The sequence below is a fragment of the Saimiri boliviensis genome, chromosome 18, assembly GCF_048565385.1.
Source record: "Saimiri boliviensis isolate mSaiBol1 chromosome 18, mSaiBol1.pri, whole genome shotgun sequence".
NCBI lineage: Eukaryota > Metazoa > Chordata > Mammalia > Primates > Cebidae > Saimiri > Saimiri boliviensis.
The window spans coordinates 20670600-20690852 of NC_133466.1; the positions used below are offsets into that span (position 1 = coordinate 20670600).

At 35.5% G+C, this 20253-nt stretch overlaps 2 pseudogenes; both read right to left on the reverse strand.

Moving 5' to 3' along the window:
- Window positions 1-4670: 4670 nt before the first annotated feature.
- Window positions 4671-6095, reverse strand: LOC101037831 (myb/SANT-like DNA-binding domain-containing protein 2 pseudogene; annotated as a pseudogene).
- Window positions 6096-16919: 10824 nt separating this feature from the next.
- On the reverse strand, window positions 16920-17501 carry LOC101028209 (rho-related GTP-binding protein RhoC pseudogene; annotated as a pseudogene).
- Between the last annotated feature and the right edge of the window lie 2752 nt (window positions 17502-20253).

The window sequence follows — 20253 nt, forward strand, 5'->3', positions numbered from 1 at the left end:
TTTTACTATGCTATCCATTTTTTAAATATTATACTTTTTAAAATTCAAGACATAAATGTTCACAAGTCTTATTAGTTATGAGTTTGCATTATTCTTTTAAAAAAATCTCTGTATTCGTTAGAATCTCAATGAAACTTCATCACTCTTTGAGTCTTTAATATATCAGCAGAAAAGATATTTAAGCCTTTATCTGATCTGCCAGACATGATAGACAGCTGCTTTATAAATCTTACATAGATCAATAAGAAGGAATTATGAAGTTTTTTTCCTTGCAAGAAGCAAAATCAGAAGACATTTTCTTAAAGTGACATTATAATACTGAATATCTATAAAGGAAACGACATAGTGTTAAAATTACAATTTTAGCATTTAATGGAGACTGATTAATCACAAGCAGTTAGAAGCAGCTTCATAAACTTCAGTAATTTAGTGAACAGGCAAAATTGCATTTCTTCTGAAATATTTTTAGAACAAAAATGAGTTGAGACGTATTACAGAAAAATGATGAAGAACTTTCTAAGATGAAGAAATGGCCCATTTCTCAAATAATTTAACATTGTTTACTAATTGATTCATTAAAAATTCACTCATAAGATAGCTGTCATGTAATAATATTTTTTAAAAATGACAACATACTTGACAATATCCAAGTGCTGTGTTTGTAAATAAAATAAGTTGCTGTAATCATTTTTATTTTATATTTGATATCTTAGTAGTTATTATGTTGGTAATATCGGTAAAAAGTTTGACAAATGCCATGTATTAAAAAAATCATGTTTTAATGTGTTTTCTGTATATTATGTATTTAAAATAAATGTTGTTGACATGCTTCAAAACATTTTGAAATGTATTTATTTTTCTACTGCCGTTTTTGCCACACATATACATATATATATTTGCCACATATATAATATATATATATATATATATATATATATATATATATACCTGTTTTATTTGGTGAGCAGAGTACTTGTAATAGCAAGAAATACCTTCACAGAAAGTATTTACTCTTTAATTTTCCACTGTTCAATCCTTGCTGTTGTCTTCATCTATATAAGCATAGATTTACAAAATGCACATGATCCCTGAGGCACATTAGTTATGATCATAATTCTGATATCAGAATTGCCGAATTTTTCCATTTAAAACATGAGTTAATTATCTTTCTGTTTGAAGAACAGAGAAATGAACATGATAAAGACTGCTAAACAAACTAATGTGAATATGACATATAATAAAACCTGTAGCAAATGATATTAGAAACTTAACATACATTTTTTTTTTGAAATATACTTAGGTGACAGCCTAGTTTTAAGTGTAAGTATATTGCATTAAATGAGAGAAACCGTATTCCAGGGCTCAATGCTGCTGTATTCAAATAAAAAAAGAAAAAAATCAGAAAAAGGCAAATAAGTGAATACTGGTTTTTATTGTGATAAACACTGTAGTGGGATATATACTGGGATATACACTGCAGTAGACACATGTACTGGTGTGTGTGTGTGTGTGTGTGTGTGTGTGTGTGTGTGACAAAGAGAGGTGGGAGAATGGTTTGTGTATGAAAAATGTGAGAGTTTGTTAATCAGCATGGTCTGCCCGTATAAATGATATTGTAGCTGAGGCTAAACAGTTGATAATTAGTCAACTAAAAGAATACCCAGGAAAATGGGGCTTGACAGGGTAACAAGTTATAGTTTCAAGGCAGCGACACAAAGAAATCCCACAGAATGAAAAACAAAGAGCATCAAATAAAAAAAGAAAGAAACAAAGACTTGTGAAGTTAGCTTAGAGAAGTAGGCAGGGACCAGATAATGTATAACTGTTGAATGTCCAAAGGAGTTTGCAACCTAATTGCAGAGCAAAGCAAAGTCATTGTGTATATGTGGCTGAATATAACATAAATTAACCATTTTAATCATTTACAATTGTGTAATTCAGTGACATTAAGTATATTATTCACAGGTATGCAACCATTACCAACATCTTCAGAACTGTTTCATTTTCTGCAAGTGAAATTCTATACCCACTAAACACCATCTACCTATTCTTCCTCCTTCCAGACCATGGAAACTGTTACTGATAAACCAGGAGTCTGGCCTACATCCTGTTGCTTGCTGCACTGGAAAGTCATTCACTGTAACAATGAGTATCATCAGGGAAGACGACTTAATTTGGGTGTAACAGCCAGTGAGATGGGAGATAAGCATCAAATTCATCCCTCAATCCGCTAAAGTTAGGGCTTTATTCAGCATGAAAAAAATGTTACTATGTGTAGGATAACAAGAAGTAGAGAGGGGTAAGGAGAGGAATTGGTGAATGGGAAGCAGGTAGCTGGTCAGGCAATCATGATGCATAAGAGGTTTGGCATCTCATTGTCCAGAAGCAGTGATCTGGTAAGTTTTAGCTCCTTGAACTGCCTGCAAGGGCTGATCATTGGTTTCCTGAGGTAGGAATTCAGATAATACAAAGGTAACTTTCTCAAATTTTAACACTGACAGAGTTAATTTCTGTTTCTTTAGAAGAAACTATGAACATTAGTCATATGAGACAACTCAGCTGGTTTCAGTCCTTCCACTTTCTAATTACTAATTACTCAATCATGGGAATCTTGTCATTAATTTTGTGTGTGTGTGTGTGTGTGTGTGTGTTTTTTTTTTTTTTTTTTTTTTGGCTGTTTTATGCCAAGGAGGCGTGTTTTGGGCAACTCCATACCATGGATGACCACTTGACCACCCAAGAATTAAAGATTAATTTAATATCATAGTTTCTTTTCTGAAACACATTTTTTTTCTAGTCCCCCACTTTTCTCAAGGACAAATTGTAGCAGGACTAACCTAATTGTAAAATAGGCTTCAGTCTCACTATCCCAGGCCTAATTGCTTACACAGAGTATAGCAGGAACCATTGTCCATACAGGGTCTTCTAAATTGGCTTTGATGAAACTTCTCACAAGGAATTTCAGACTTGACTTCTAAAGACCTGTGGAGCCCAGGCAGGGATCCATCAGCACCTATAGATTATCTACATGAATTACGTGAACTTCTTTTTTCTTGAGGCCTTGAAACAACTTGAGGCTCCTAGGCCTGTCAGAAAGTGATAATGTCTACTTATCACAGGCCAAGATCTCCTCAAACAAACTGCATAGATAAGAAACCACTCCATTCCTCTGTAGGCATTTTCATTGGCTCTATAAAATAAATCTTAATTTTTCAAAGCAGTATTCACATACCTGAAAATATGCCATTTCAGCCAAAGTCCTGGAAAATAATCAGTTGTTCTATCTGTGTCTTGTTATAAAAGTAAACAGATTTTCACTGACAGAAGTCTTAGGACAGCCACAGTTAAAGAAACAGCTGACTAGGAAATTTGGTTATTCTTAGGCATACAGTTATTTAATAAAATTATAATCATTACAGCTAGCACATAGAAGACATGTTATAATTTTAGAAATCTCATACAATTTTGGAATATATATTAACATTTATGTAAACATAATTTAAATAAATTTTAACACGTTATGTTTGACAGTTTTTTAATATTAAATAAGCCTAATATATCTCTCTTGGACTTCAGGGGACCCAATATCCAAAAAAATTTAGGTTGAGAAAAAAATACTAAAATTAGAACTTGAAAGTTTGCTTTTGAAAAGTTTGTCAATGTTTTTCAAATATCACACTTGATATCACAAAATAGGATCACAGATTACTGTAAAATAGTCTTTCATTTGATCAAAATGATAATTTAAATATTTTTGTAAAATGAAAATCTTTCTGTCTAATAAAATACATTTTCTCAAACAATATGACTTAGTAAAGACAGTGTGGTCCAGGCATGGTGGCTCACACCTGTAATCCCAGCACCTTGGGAGGTTGAGATAGGCAGATCACAAGGTCAAGAGTTCGAGACCAGCCTGGCCAACATGGTGAAACCCTATCTCTACTAAAGATACAAAAATTAGCTGGGCTTGGTGGCTGGTGCCTGTAATCCCAGCTACTCGGGAGGCTGAGGCAGGAGAGTCACTGGAACCTGGAAGACAGACGTTACAGTGAGCCCAGATTGTGACATTGCACTCCAGTATGGGTGACAGGGTGAGACTCTATCAAAAAAACAAAAAACAAAAAACAAAAAACAATGTCAACTAAATCTGTCACTTTCCTCATCCTTTGATTTTGCAGTTTATTTAAAAGGTAAATAGAATTTCAAAATTATTTTTATTAATATACAAACATTTTTGTTTACAAAATTTTACCTTTGAAAATCATATTATTAATGTTAAGGTTAATATTAATAAAACTTCATAAACAAAGTTATTTAATTTTAATTAGTTTGACCATAAGTTCAAATTTTTGAAAAGCATTTATAATTTTGTATTAAGGAGCATATTAATGCTCCAAGAAAATCCTATTTTTTTCTGACACAGGGTCCCAGATGCTGGCCTTGCATTAGTGTGCTTTTGATACCAATGTTTATCTTACAGAAAAACTGAATTAATTTTATCCCTCAAAGTCAGACCTTAAAATCTCACATACCCACCTCTTCTAAAATAGTGCTTGGGCCTAGAGGAATTGAATAGTTTTAATTTCTGGCCCCCTGCTGCACAAAAGCAGTTCATTTTGATTATTGCCTTCTCCCAGATCTGCAGATGAGGCTTTGATTGATGTCAATGTCTAAGAATTAGCAATATTTGGTAACATTTTTAGACCCAGGAGCAAAACCCTGTGATTTAACAAGTCTCTCTCTACTTCCACAAATTTGATATAGATGAATTTGGGGGAAACTCCAGAATCCCCAATACAGTTCTAGAGAAAATCTCATTAATACCAACCCAATCTTTGTTGAAGATTTTGTTACTCACTTGGAAATATAAAAATAAGCACTGCTGCAGAGTCCTGACCTCAGCAATCCTGAGGTAACAAAAGATAATTAGGGTGGGTGGGTTCTATTTTCCCCCCTTAATGAGGTTGTGCTGAAAGGGTTTCCAGGTCAAACTCGGCCCTCTTTCCCCGCATCCAGGGAACATTGCTCCATGTGTGGTGAGAGGGGCCTCTCAATACATTCTTCATAGTCAATGGCATAAAGGCCTGGGCTCGTAGGAATACCTCCAGGCAATACGTCCTGAGCAACATTCCCACTGCTTGGTTGGGAGTGGACCATGGACAACCAATTTCCGTGTGCAGCTCCAAGTACCCTGCTTCGCGAATAGGGACCTCTATTGCTCCAGTTCATTTTCTTCACTTGTGTCATAACGATCTGTCTCTCAGCCTTCTCAGAGTTGAAGTACTCCTGAAGTCGCTTGCCAAAGGGTACCTGGGAGCTGATCTCAGCATCATGGTGATGGATAGCCCCTTTCCAACTGGTGTTATAACCAATTCCAAAAGTGTCCCGTTTATTAAAAAGAGGGAGCCTTGAAAAGTCTGCCCACCTCTGAAAAAGCTCCCATTTAATCTCTACCGATTCCAAATTATGTACGATATTCTGCATCATGTCTCTCTTCTGCGCTTCTTCAGAAGACTCTTTAATTTTTAATGTTCCCTTTGTGACGGATATTTCATCCAGTCTCTCCTCCGACGGACAGAGATGGAGATCCTGCGTGCGGGTTCCCAGGACTCCTGTGAATCGTCCTCCACAGCGGTGCCATCTGACTCCAGCTCCTGAAACAAGCTACTGCTGTGAACAGGTACAGGCTGGCAGGGCTGAGCATCCCGTCCTTCCCGACCAAACACCTGTTCCAACTCTTCAAACGTGTAACCGCTCTTTTCTTTCCCCGACGCCTTGTTCTTTCACCGATTGTAATAACTGCAAAGGGTCGGAGTAAGTGCATCTGGTATCGGGTTGTAAAAGCAGAGGAATCACACGTAACCTGTGACGGTGGCTCTTCCTCACTCTTCAGCACCAGCGAGGCCACGGCTGGGGCACAGCGTTCAGTCCCGGGCAGGGAACCAGCGTGATGCGCTCGCAGCGCTTGGGACAGGGCCGGCTCCTAGACCGGCTCGGCCAGGGCCGCGGACACGCGCTCCTACCCGGCTGGCCGGGGCGTCCTCACTGCGGACCACGGTGCCGCCCGCCTCCAGCTGCGGGTACCGCGTCTCCATCAGCCGCTCATGCCCACACTGCCATCAGCGCGCTCCTCTCTGCTGGCGTCCACGCCGGGCCCTGGCAGGCCACGGCCCCGCACTGCCGCCACCAGGGGAAAAGCAGAAGACAGCCTTGTCTGGCTTTCACGTGAAGTTAACGCTAGTCTCATAAAAACAGTCGATGACTTTATTTTTCTCTCCTAAAATGTTCTTGTATTCTTGGTGGTATTTTTTTTTTTCCATGTCTGAAAAAATCATTTGTAACTAGGCTTTTAATTTTCTAAGATTTTTGGAGATGTACTGTACTCTGTGTTATGTTTGGTTTTCTTTCCTTTTTTTCTTTTTTTTCTTTTTTTTTTTTCTTTTTTTTTTTTTTTGCTATTGGATCATTATTCTTTTCCAAGTTCAATAATAAGTTTCAATTATTGCTTTTAAGAATTTATTATATCTACGTTGTCACGGTTTTCGGCATAAAATTGTTTATAATAGCCATTATTGTGTTATTTAGGTTAGCAGAACTGCTGAAATGTTCCTTTCTAATTCCTGAGCCTGGTGATTTTTTTTTTCTGTTTACCTTTTAAAAATTAGTCTTGATAAGGGTTTATCAATTTTCCGATTTAGTTAAATTTTTCACTATACATAATCCTATCTTATTTGTTCTGGTCTCTTATTTGTTGTTTCTTATTTCCTACTCTTATTACATATGATTTGCTGGACTTGCTCTAGATTTTGAGATAAAAGTCTTAAAGTATTGATATTCAAATTTATTTATTAAATGCATTTTTGTTATGAATTACCTCTAACATCTGCTACGGCTTTATCTTCTTGTATTTTATGCATTGCGTGTGTGTGTTGGGTATATATTTGTGACCTAAACCCCAGAAACGGATTTTCTTACACTTCTGCTGACTAGAAGCCCAAGGTCAAGGTGCTGGCAGGGTTGCATTCCTCCGAGAGCCATATAAAGAGTGAACCTGTTCCTGGCCTGCCTCCTTGGCTTACACATGGCTGCCCTCTTGGTACCTCTACACATGGTGACATGGTGGTTGCTCTGTGAATTCCTGGCCCTTTTGTCTTTCTCTCTCTTCTTATAAGGACATCAGTCATACAGGGTTAGAGATTGGCCTTATTGGCCTCATTTTAACTGAATCACCTCTTTGAAGGCCTTATCTCCTTTTCCAGTAAAAGCCCTCTACTGAGACAAATTGCACATTCTCAGTCCCTTGCATAATCACAGGCTCAGATAGACCCCAAGGAAAAGGTACCTATTTAACTTATCTTTTAAGAGTATCTCTTCTCTGAGTCCTTAACGTTTCTCATTCTTGATCCTTATGAAACTATTCATTGTTTGAAAATATATATTTTTCGTTATATATTAAATTCTTCTGATAATTATTACTGAATAATGTTCTACTCTGAACTATCACATCTTAATTAATAAAGCAGTCTTCATTCATAAAAAACTGGAAGCAGCAGTCTTATATATGTAGTGTTTATAATGTAAAACAAAATAATAAATAAAAATAAAAATTCTATGTTTACACAAATATAGTACAAGAAAAAGTAACCTAAAATTCATATAATGTATTTTGAAGTCACTGATCAAACTATGAATTCTGTTACCTTTTTTCTATTTTTACTGTAGATAAAGCCCTATGGTATTAAATAAACTTAGAATATCACAGTTCCATGCAAAGTTTATATAATTGAAGAAAGCTATGAAAGATTCAGTCTACAAGGCAAACAACCTGAAGTAATAATTGTCATATCTATCTCAAGTCAACTGCAGATTCTATTTTATGGGTTTTACTGCATCTGAAATCTTACACAAAGTCCTAATTGAAAAGAATTTGACAGTCTTGGTTTTAGCTTCCTCTAGTAGACAATATGACACATCCTCAAACCATATTGTACAACTCGGTACAAATTGCAGTTTACTCAAGAGAGACTTAAAATGATGATGAATGACAGATTTTGTTAGAATAAGTTACATATGACTTTGAAAGTGATTTCTGCTCCACATTGAGATGCCATAAAATTGAGTCACGTCAGCTAAATCAAAGCTGGCAGGGACAAATTCGGAAATCAGGAGACATTCTTTGTCACAAGAGCCTACTTTGAAACTTAAATAAGAACAGATGGAAAATACACATTTTGAACACTGGCTTTACAAAAATTATTTTGACTCTTAAGAAAATAGAAGGTTCTGGATATACCATGTAAGGAAGAAATGGAGAAGGTATTGACTACAACAACTTTTTAAAAGTATTTGAAATTTGGTTCTTGTTTTTTAAAAGTTAATGAGAATTAATTGCATAACTTATTTGATTTAATTAAAATACATTAAGACTTATGACTAGGAATAAACTGACATTAATTCATATGGTCCATAACCACGAATTCCACACTGTTTTGTGGCAGGAACCATGCCTTTACTGTGTTTTGTGGCCCATGGCAGACACATGGTAGAAATTACTAATAAATTCAGACTTAATCAATACATATTAAGTAGAAAATTTAACAAAATAAGTTGTTAAAAAACAGCATAAATATGGAAAGAACTAAAAAGAAAATAATTTTAGGAATGAAGATTTTACTCTGAGTAACATAAAAACAGACAAAAACAAGTCATATCCTGTGTGAAAAAGATTCAAAGCCTTTAAAATTAAAAGACATAAAAAGAGAGAAAACATTGATTTAAGAAAGAAGGGCCTGGTGCGGTGACTCAGGCTCACACCTGTATTCCCAGCACTTTGGAAGGCTGAGGTGGAAGATCACCTGAGGTCAGGATTTTGAGACCAGTCTAGTCAACATAGCGAAACACTATCTCTAGTCTCTACTAAAAATATGAAAATTAGCCATGCATGGTGGTAAGTGACTGCAATCCTAGCTACTTGGGAGGCCTAGGCAGGAGAATCTCTTGAACCCAGGAGGAGGAGTTTGCAGTGAATTTAGATTGGCAGCTGAGCAAGACTCCTACTCAAAAAAAAAAAAAAAAAAAAAAAAAAAAAAAAAAAAAGGACAAATCTGAAATTACATTTTGAAAGGAAACATGGATTTATTGGAGAAAATTAATTATGAACAACTGATACTGATACAGATTCCAATATAGTTGACTTGGCATTTCTTTATTGCTGCTGCAGCAAATTGCTACAGACTTCATAACTAACACAATTTTTTACCTTTCACTTTTGGAGGTCAAAAGTCAAATGTTCCTTCTTGAAACTCTAGGCAAAAATCTGTATCTTCACTGACTTTTTTAGCCTCTGGAGTTTCTTCACATTCCCAGGCTTGCAGTCTCATATTATTTTCCTCCCTGTCCCCATCATTACAACTCTTTCTCTCACTCTGATCATTATTCTATCCTGTTAATAAGCACCCTTATGATTATATTGTAGCCACCCAGATAATCCAGGTTAACCTCTCCATCTTGAAATCATTAACATTATCACATCTGCAAAGTCCCATTTTCCAAGGAAGAATTTTCATAAATTCTGGAGATTAAGAGATGGATGTCTTTGGGAAAAATTATGATGCCTACCATGGATTATAAAGAAAGAAGAGACAATGCTTTGGACATCCAGACCAAACTCAAGCCACACACACAAAAAAGGAATTATGAAATATAATCAGATTATCATCAGACTTTCCAAGTGTAACACTCAGGCCAGAGAAAAAGATAAAAATATCTTTTTAACAGTTAATAAAATATATATGAGCTACAGATTTATTTTCTAATTAAACATATTTCAAATATAAAAGTCCCTGAAAAACTCTCATAGAGTATTTTAAGCATTCATAGAATGAGACTTTGAGAGGTTATATATGCTTCAAACAGTCAAAATGACTTGAGAGACACCAAAATATATAAAAACTAGTATATAACATTGAATATATATATATATATGTATGTTGTATGTATATATATATATGTATATATATATATATACACATGTAGAACTAAGAATACTTGATATAAGAGATATAAAATACATTTTGATGCCTATATATCTTATGATATACTTATAACTGTAAATAGAGAAAACACACAAAAATAAACAATTTAAATAAAATGATAAAAAAGAAGGATACCTACATAGGGTAGAAGAGATAAGCAGTCTTCAGTGCTGAATTGCAATTCAGTGTCAGAGGTCAATTAATGCTTTTCCATGTATTGCTCTGTTAATTGAAAATGGCTTGAAACAATAATCAAATCTGTATTAAGAAGTATTCCTAGTTACTAGATTGCCACAACGAAATGTCATTTCTCACTAAAACAAAGCAGGGCTTCTTGAAGCATAGTTGATCCACACCCAGGTCAGAAAGCGCTCAAGAACATCTTCTCATACTCATTGACAGAGCCATGTCCGAAGGACTCAGAAGCCAATTCGAAAAGGTTTCCACTAACTAAAGAAGGAATAATTTAGGGATAATTAAGGAAAAGCATGGTTACAGATTGAAACCCATCAGATACGTTTAAATATATAAAATTGCAAACAATAATAATAATAAAGTAATAACCTTTGGACAATGCTAGAGACCCAATTTATTCTTTAAAAAGTTAGTGCTATATTTGAATATGGTTTGTTTGGCCCCACAAATCTCATGTTGAAATTTTGATCCCCAGTGTTAAAGGTGGCACCTAGTAGAGGTGTTTGGATACAAGGAGATCCCTCATGAAAGGCTTGGTGCCATTTACCTGGGAGTGAGTGAGGTCTCACCCTTAGTTTCTATAATATCTGGTTGTTGAAAAGAGCTGACACCTCCTCTTATCTCTCTTCCTTCCTCTCTTGCCACTTGATTTCTGCACACCAGCTCCCCTTTTCCTTATTTTATGAGTAGAAGCAGCCTAAGTCCCTTGACAGAAGAAAACACTGGTGCAATGCTTCTTATATAGCCTGCAGACCTGTGAGCCAAATAAACCATTTTAAAAATAAATTACCCACCTCAGGTAATTCTTTACATCAACATAAGCAGATAAAGGCCATCAGTAATTAATAGAAAAGAAGAGATGGAATGCTTCTTTTGTAAGGATGAAACCACTGTAACCAAATGATAAATGTTTCTTTTTTCAGTCAAACAGCTGAAGAAGAAATAATAAAATTATAATATCATCATTTTTGCAATACCTATTGGACAGGATCTAGTCTTTGAACAATAAGAACTGCTAAAACCGTAAAAGGAAAGAATTATAATATATGCCTCCTGTTGAATAAATTGCCATCTGTAAATTAGACAAGCAAACAAAACTGATCTTTATGATTGAGTCTCTTAATTTAATTATAAATTTATAAAGAGTTATACTAGCCTATATCATGTAGATATATATGAAGGAAACTCTACAGAAAAAAAAATGCAGTGGCTTTTCAATGAGTTAATTGCAAAGAAACCTAGGCATAGTTTATTTAGACAATTAAAGGATATTTTCACATCCATGCAGTACTGCTAATAATAAAGTTGAAAATCATTTTCTGTGGGTCTACTTGTCAAGAAATACCAAATATCGAAATGATCACAATCCTTGATACAATCATAATGTTTGTTAATTTTTTAATTGATAAAGATGTGAAGAAATTGGAATCCTTATACACTGTTGGTGAGAAAGTAGAATAATGCACCAATATAAAAAAAAAACAGTAAGAAAGTTCTGCAAAAAATTAGATATAACTATCATATGCTCCAGGAATCTCACTTCTGGGTATTTGGCAACAGAAAATGAAGTAAGGGTCTTAAAAATATTTTAGCACTCCCATATTCACTGTAGAATTATTCACAGTCAAAATTTGAAACAACTTACATGTTCATTGATAGATTAATATATTGTTAAAAATGATATATACATATAATGAAAGATAATTCAGCCTTAAAAAAAAAAAAAAGGAAATCCTGCCATATGTGACAACAGGGATGAACTTTAAGGACACTGCACTAAGTGAAATAAGTCAGTCAGAGGAGGTTAGCTACTGCATCATTCAATTTGTTGCAGGCATACAAAATAGTCAAACTCATAGAAGAAGAAAAAAAATTGAGGTTGCAAGAGGATAGAGAAAGGAAAACAAGAAATTGTTGCTCAATAGCTACAGTATTTCTGTTATATAGTGTTAATGATTTCTATAGATCCATTCCATGACACAGCACCTACAATTAACAATACCATATTGGCCCCTTTAGAGGATATATCTCATTTAACTGTTCCTACCACGTATACATGCACACACACATATGCATACACATCGCAAATGAAAAAAATACAGACACAGACACAAAAGAATAAGGGAAGGACTGGGCATGGTGGCTCACATCTGTAATCCCAGCACTTTAGAAGACCCAGGCAGGAAGATTACTTGAGGCCAGGAGTTTGAGACCAGCTTGGCCAACATGGCAAAACTCCATCTCTACTAAAAATGCAAAAAAATTTGCTGGGCCTGGTGGCACGTGCCTGTAAGCCCAGCTGCTTGGTGGCTGAGGCAGGAGAATCTCTAGAACTTCTAAGGTGGAGATTGAAGTGAGCTGAGATCATTCCAAAGCACAACTCTCTGGCCAGCATAGCAAGATTCTATGTCAAAAAAAAAAAAAAAAAAAAAATTAGCTATGTTAAGTATCTTAATTGTGGTGGTGTTATCATGGGTATATGCAAAGTCTAAACTCATTAAACACTATATATTAAGTATGTGCTAATTTTACGTATAACTTATAACTCAATAAGGCTAAAAAAATCTACAAAAATCTATTTTTTTAAAATTTCTAACCATAAATTATGAATTATAGACTATTTATATATATATATATATATATATATATAGTATATTATGTATTTATAGAGCATAATGAGAAACAATATAGGTACATTGAACTTAAAAATGTATCACATGCTTTAAATTAAATTACTTATTCAGTAGCATCTTAAATACATTGAAAAATGAGTAATATCATTTTCAATGAAAAATTTCAAAACTTGCTATATGTGAGGTAGGATTTTCATTTGGAAAGTTTGCATGTGCCTAGAAGCATGTGTAATATATTTAAGAGATTAAATCACAACACACATCCTTGTTGACCATGAATGAAACACAGTGAGAGATTTTAGAAGATTTCTTCCTTGCCATTTCTCTTTATTCTAAACTCCTTACTATGGAACTTTCTACATACATAGTTTTGTCTTCACATCTCTCTTTTGTTCCTTTTTTTTTTCTCTCTTTAGCACTTGTCATTACGTTATTGATGTTTAATTTGCCTGTTTTTCTTGCTTATAGTGTCATTTAAATTTCTATGAGGGCAAAAAAATTTCTCTATTTGGGTCATTGATGAATCTCTAAGATTTAAAATAGTGTGTGTAACATAGTAAAATCATAACACATGTTTATTAAATTGATAGATACATGATTCAGTCTACATTATTTTATAATTCAAAGAATATAATTGTTAAATGTTTATATAAATCTCAGAGTAATGGAAAATTTATAGACATTACAAATATCCTTAAACTTATGTCAAAAATAACTTTGATGATCATAGAAATAACCATGTTTTGTTCTTCTTTCAATTTTTATAGACCTTGACATCTTTTATATTCCAACATTAGTAATACTACTTTTAAAATGTTAAATTGAGGTCTGTACTCATGCATTGGCCTTTCATAACCCAGTTTTATTTTTTAAATAAACTCCACTCTAGCCAGCTAGTTTTCAAATGTTACCCTCATATGAAAAAATTACTATTGACATGCACCTTGTATTTATTTTCAACTGGAGCTGAATTGTATCAAAGAAAATCTCATGTTTCCCATTTATGGCAGAAATGTAACAGACTAAATACCACTTGTCTGAAATGTTCCCTGGTTCTGTTGTCCCACTAAATAGATTTACATTGAAATCACAACACTTTTTAACAGAGAAAATAAGAACTGTGCATATTCTATTATTTGACAAGGACATGACATTATGTATTCAATGTAAGTTTGTGAACTGCATATTCTAAAATGGGTTTATTTTATAATGATTAAGTTTTCCTTTCAAATACATCTTTGCTGCTTGAATTAAGTAATTGCTAATGTAGGAAATCACAGTTATTTCAATAAAGAAAACTCAGCTATTGTGCAAGTATATAGAAGCATACTCCATTAACCTTTCTGTCCTTGAAATCAGACTGATGCATTGTGCAACTTCAATTAGCTTGTCAAATAAATGCACTGCCACTACAATTCTTTTCTTTAGTTCAGCTTTAGGAAATAAGGTATGCCAAAAACAGAATAAGCATGACGATTTTCTTCTCTGGGAAAAATATCAGGCAATGCATATTGAAATACTATTTAAAACTGATGATATTTCTTTATCAAATGTAACATGAATGATAATAGACATGGTTCCTGATTTGACATTTCATTCAGTTTTTCTTTTACTAATGAAGATCATGAAGCCCATTTAAAATGGAATGAGGATGGTATTTTCAAGATGTTGGCTATATACAAAGCAAAAACGTGACTAGATTTTTGTTTCTTGTAGCTAAATAACTTAAATTATTGACAATGCACAAATAGAATAACAAACATGTAAAAAATGGAATCATATATATATCATTATACAGATATAGCTATAGAAATCATATATTCAAAGATGTATCCATAGACATATTCATATCTATCTATATAGATATAGATAGATAAATTAGATAGATAAAAATTACAGATATATCTATATAGATAGATATAAATTATTCAAATGGTGGAGACATTTAATTGGCCATCATTAAAAATGTTACCTTATTGTCTGGATATAAATGTATTTCTCTTCATTGTCAATTTACATAAAAGACAAATAATGGCAAAAATTTTCATCTTCTTTTATTACAGACTTGAAACTTGTGTAACTACTCTTTACTTTCAAAAATATATTTGACAAAAATAAAAGTACTCCTCAGGAAAAATAATCACAATTATTTTAACAAATATACCTCAAAATGTATTTTTACAACAAATCAAATATAATCACTTAATTTTTTATTGCAATACCCATATATTATGGTAAACAAAACAAATTTACCAATTAAAAATGTGTGTGAATGAGCACTAATATTTAGAATATAATCAAAACTTGAATGTTATAAATATAAAGAATATACAAGGTCAGATTTGAAAACAGTCATCAACTCTATTTTTTTTCTTTCAGTATAAATGCACAGTTTTAAATTCAAAGAATTGTCTCTTTAATGGAATGAAGCCATTTATTTTCTAATGTGTATTAATATGTTAATAATTTAAGTTAGTTTTCCATCTTTATTCTTCCCGACATCACAGTCTACCTCATCTCTTTAGATATGATACAATATTTACATATAGTTTTCAACTTTTGGTCTTATCTGATACTAATTCTTTTCCTATTTTGGTTGACAAACAAATATCAATGATGAAATTGAATTCAATCTGTAATACATTTTAGGAAAAATATTTTGGTTATAGCAACATGTAGAATTTTTATAAGTATATATTAATTTATCTGTGATAAGGTTATATCTATATTTTGATGTTTTAATATATATTCACAATTTACTCACACTTATTTGGCTTATAAACATGAAATAAATAAATTAAAAGGGATCCTTGTGTGATTAGATACTTACTTGTCAAAAGATGTATCTATTGTGTTCTATTTTATTATAGAAATTATATATTTAACAAAGATTTCTAAATGATCTTCAGAAGATCTGGGGACTGAGAGCAATTTTAAAATTTTTTAAAAATTTTAAATTTGAGAGCACTTTCTTTGGTTTCATTTCTGCAAATATTTTGAATTGAAAAAGCAAATAATATGGTAATCAAACTGATTCATGGCTGCACAAGTAGGGTACTAGCCTGAGTTATCCAGAAAGTAGTGTCTTAGGCAGTGATTCATAAGATGCAGTTTTATCAGGGAACACAGTCTCTGAGTGGGTAGTAAGAGATGAGGGGAATGGAGTGAGAAAATTGGGTCATTGTTGTTCTTGAATCCTGACCCTTGCTACTGATTACATGATCCCTCTAAACTAACAGTTCCAAAACATTTTTGGCTATAGAGACTGGCTTATTGGAAGATATTTTGTTCCACAGTGGGGTGGGAAGATGGTTTCAGGATAACACTCTTCTATCTCATCATGGGGCATTAGATTCTCATAAAAAGTCCACAGCACAGATCCCTCACATGTACCATTCACAGTAGGGTTTGCACTCTTATGAGAATATAGTGCTGCTGTGATCTGACTGGAAATGAAGCTCAGAGGGTGATACTGGCTCACCCACCACTGGCCACAGGCAGTAATGTTCCATCACCCAGGGATTCAGGACTCCTGACGTGAATGATCCAAGAAACCAACTCAACTACATGTCTAACTTGCCCATGGATGAGAAGTGAGCAAAGACTTTATATTTTAACATTCATTAGCCAAAGTTTTTTTTTTTTTTTTTTTTTTTTTTTTTTTTTTTAAGTGTGTGGCCTTTATTCATGCCCCCATGACCAAATGCAGTCAGAGACAAGGCCCTTGCTGAAAACAACTCCAGTGGTCTGGGACTCTTGGATCCCCTACCGCAGACACTTTCCTGTTGAGCCAGAAGTGTATAAAGTGCTGATATGTGAGCATCCTCTGGGGAAGATTAAAGGGGCACGAGCCCCAGGGACCCTGAGGAAGGGCAGGGCAAGGCCTGGCTCCCAGAGCACTGCTGCACCACCATCTTGGGGCTGGGAAACTTCAATGCAGTACTGGGCAGGAGGGAACTGAGAAGGGAGCCATCAGCATGGAGCCTTCAGGAGGCTGGGGTTGCAAGATGATAATTCCTGTGAAGGGAGGGGGCATGTAGGAGAGGCCTTGGGGGTCTCAGAGAATGGGACAGCCCCTCCCGGCACTTGTTCTTGCAGACCTGGAGGCCAGCCCCAGTGGCCATCTCAAAGACCTCCCGCGCTCCCTCCTTGGTCTTGGCTGAGCACTCAAGGCAGCCAAAGGCACTGATCCGGTTCGCCATGTCTCGGCCTTCCTCAGACCGTTCGAACGCGCTCCTGCTTTGTCTTGGCCAGCTCTCTCCTGCTGTGCTCATCTTGCCTCCGGTCCCTCTTATTCCCCACTAGGATGATGGGCCCGGTGGGGCAGAAGTGCTTCACCTCTGGGATCCACTTCTCAGGAATGTTTTCCAGGCTGTTGGGGATGTCGATGGAGAAGCACATGAGGATGACATCAGTGTCGGGGTGGGAGAGAGGCCGCAGTCAGTCGTAGTCTTCCCACTGTGTCCCACAGAGCCAGCTCCACCTGTTTGCTGTCCTTTTCAACGTCCACAATGCAGTTCTCAAAGACAGTAGGGACGTAGACCTCTGGAAACGGACCCTTGCTGAAGACAATGAGAAGGCAGGTCTTCCCACAGGCACCATCCCCAACAATCACCAGCTGCTTTCGGTTTGCAGCCATGGTAGCGCTGCAGCCTGCTGAAGTTCCCAGGCTGCAGAACATTTTTTTTTTTTTTAATCGTATGTTCTCACTCATAAGTGGAAGCTCAGCTATAAAGATGCAAAGGCATAAGAATGACACCGTGGGCTTTGGGGACTCACGGGAAAAGACTGGGAAGGGAGTGAGGGATAGCAGACTACGAATTGTGTTCAGTGTATACAACTCAGGTGATGGTGCTCCAGTATCTCACAAATCACCACTAAATAACACTCATGCAACAAAATAGCACCTGTTCCCCTGGAATCTATGGAAATAACATCTTTTAAAGTCTTATACTGAAAGCCAAATGTTACTTAGAAAATATAATCAAGTGAAAACATCAAGCTTTCCTGCACATTATATTGATGAATGAAAGCTGTGACTAATCTCCTGAGGATGAATACTTAAAACCACCAGAAAGGAGACTGTTCCTTTTCTTCAGTTCTCTGCGTTGAAGGTACTAGAGTCTCTGCTGTGGCTGTCAAATAAAATGTAGACAAGTCATCGTGTTTGAAAAATAAACAAGGTTTATATCTTCTAGGATCTGGAGAAACCAGATCTTTACCTTGGAGTTGGCCTAAACGGAACTAACAGCAGCAACTCTCTGTAAGATGGACCCTGGAGAAACATAACTCACATTGGTTTAGAAGCCTCGGCCTGGTCAGTCTGTGGTTTCTCTCCTCCTTCCACCTCCATTGTGCAATATACAATGAGATTCGGAGCCAAGGATTTGAGGCCTTAGGCTTCCATGATTACCACCTCCAACGGAAAGACAGCAAAACATCTGACTTGGAGAGCTGGTCCTCACTCTCCTCCCCTGTGCTGATGATAGAAGCCTTGTGGCTGCCTTTGAATTTCTGGAGCTTGAACTCCCTGCCTTTGGATACCAGCATGCTCTCCAAGTTGACCATGAGTAGGTTGACAGACGGCTTCAGTTCCTCAACGTACATGTTTTCCATTTCTTTGGATACAAACTTGGGAAATTTGCATTCCCTGGCTGTTTGGTCTGCCATTTGGAGAGGTTCCATCCGACTCCTGACTGATCTGGGCGGCTCGCTTATCTGCATTGCCCAGCTGGCAGGCATTGTACAGGAGCTGATATTTAAACTTCTTGATCTCAAGAATGTTCTGGAACATCTCATAAAGTTGCTCCTTGCTCATAATCAGCTCAGAGGCTGTGCTGGCCATTATCCGGGCCTGCTGCTTCTGAGAGTCCTCTTCCCCATGTTAGATGGCGTCAAACGTAGTCATCCAGGAGCTCAGCACTGTCCCCTTGCTGAGGCCGTCCAACTTGGGCAGGCTGTGCACCCTCTTCTCAATGTGTTTCTTGAAGACCTCCCTGGAGTCATTGGCGGAACAGCCTCCACTCTGCACCATGGGTGCCACACGATCACTCTTCAGGATCACCTCATAGTAACTCTGCAGTGTTCATGAAGGCTTCGTCAGCCTCCATATTCCAAAGTTGGATCTGAATGCACTGAGTGGGATTCTATTTTGGTAATGAATGGTAAACATCGCGAGAAAAGGAAAAACTGCTAGGGACATACAAGGCTGGGGCAGAGAGAATCTATGAGGTTTTGCTCCCATGAAGCAAAGTAAAGCCAATGTGCTGTGATAGCCAGGGCAAGAGACAGATGATGTCAACAGACCTGCAGCAGTGAAGGAATGTCTGATTTGGTAGCTAGCTTTGCAATCTCATAACATTCAATCATTGTCTTGAAATGATTGTAGATTTTCATTAATAGACACAAAACAAAAATTACTATATTTAAAATTATGGATAGCTCTTTTTGTTTCTATAACACTTAGACTATTTTTGAAAATGTCAAGGGGAATAAATTATACATACTTTGGCTATACTTTGATTATCAAATTAGAAGCGACACCAAAGAAAAAATGCTTTCCTGTTGGTCAAATTTAAAGTTTATTTTCAATCCCTGTTTTCTGTTTGTATTGCAGAATTGAGAAGATTCCCAGTAAAGTTTTTAAGTACATATCAGAATAAAATTAAAGTTGACGGTATATGAAAATGTCAGATAATGTTAACTGGGTATGGAGAGGTGCTGTTTAAAAGAAGAAAGGAAGAGAAGTGACTTAAATGTTGATGTATGGAAAAACTATAAAATAACATTTGCCTATGTTCATTCAGAGGTTCATAATAAGAAAAAGGCAGTTCTTATATAAATGCTAATAGTATCAAAATGTAGTTTTGTGCTAATGCAACAGCTTCGTTTCAAGTAGCAGATCAGGTTGCTTTATGCATTGTAAAGAAGTCAAGCATTATATGAGAGATCTTAGTAAAATAGATTTGGAAACTTCCAGGTCTTTCTCCAACATGTTGGAGGAATTTTTTCTTTCCAAACAAAGTTTAAACTGAAAGAAAGTCTATGTATTCTGAAACAGAGCACGTATAAATGTTGACAATGCAAGTGCCTTTTCCACTTCAGTAAAGAATATTTTCCTCAATATTTTGTGACTCTGTATTCTTTAATTTTCTTTTTACCAGCAAGTACTCTTCACACAATATAAGAAAAAAAGCTTTGTCTATTATAAATACCATCCATCCCATTTCATAATAACAAGGCTTAGCAAAATTTGCAGGTATGTAGAAGCTTAAAGATTTATTGAAATATAGAACAGAATAACAAGTTGTTTTCAATTTCTTTACATAGAAGTAGCAAGGGTTTCTGGAGGACACACCCAGAAAGAAGCATTTTATTAAAAATGTATTCCC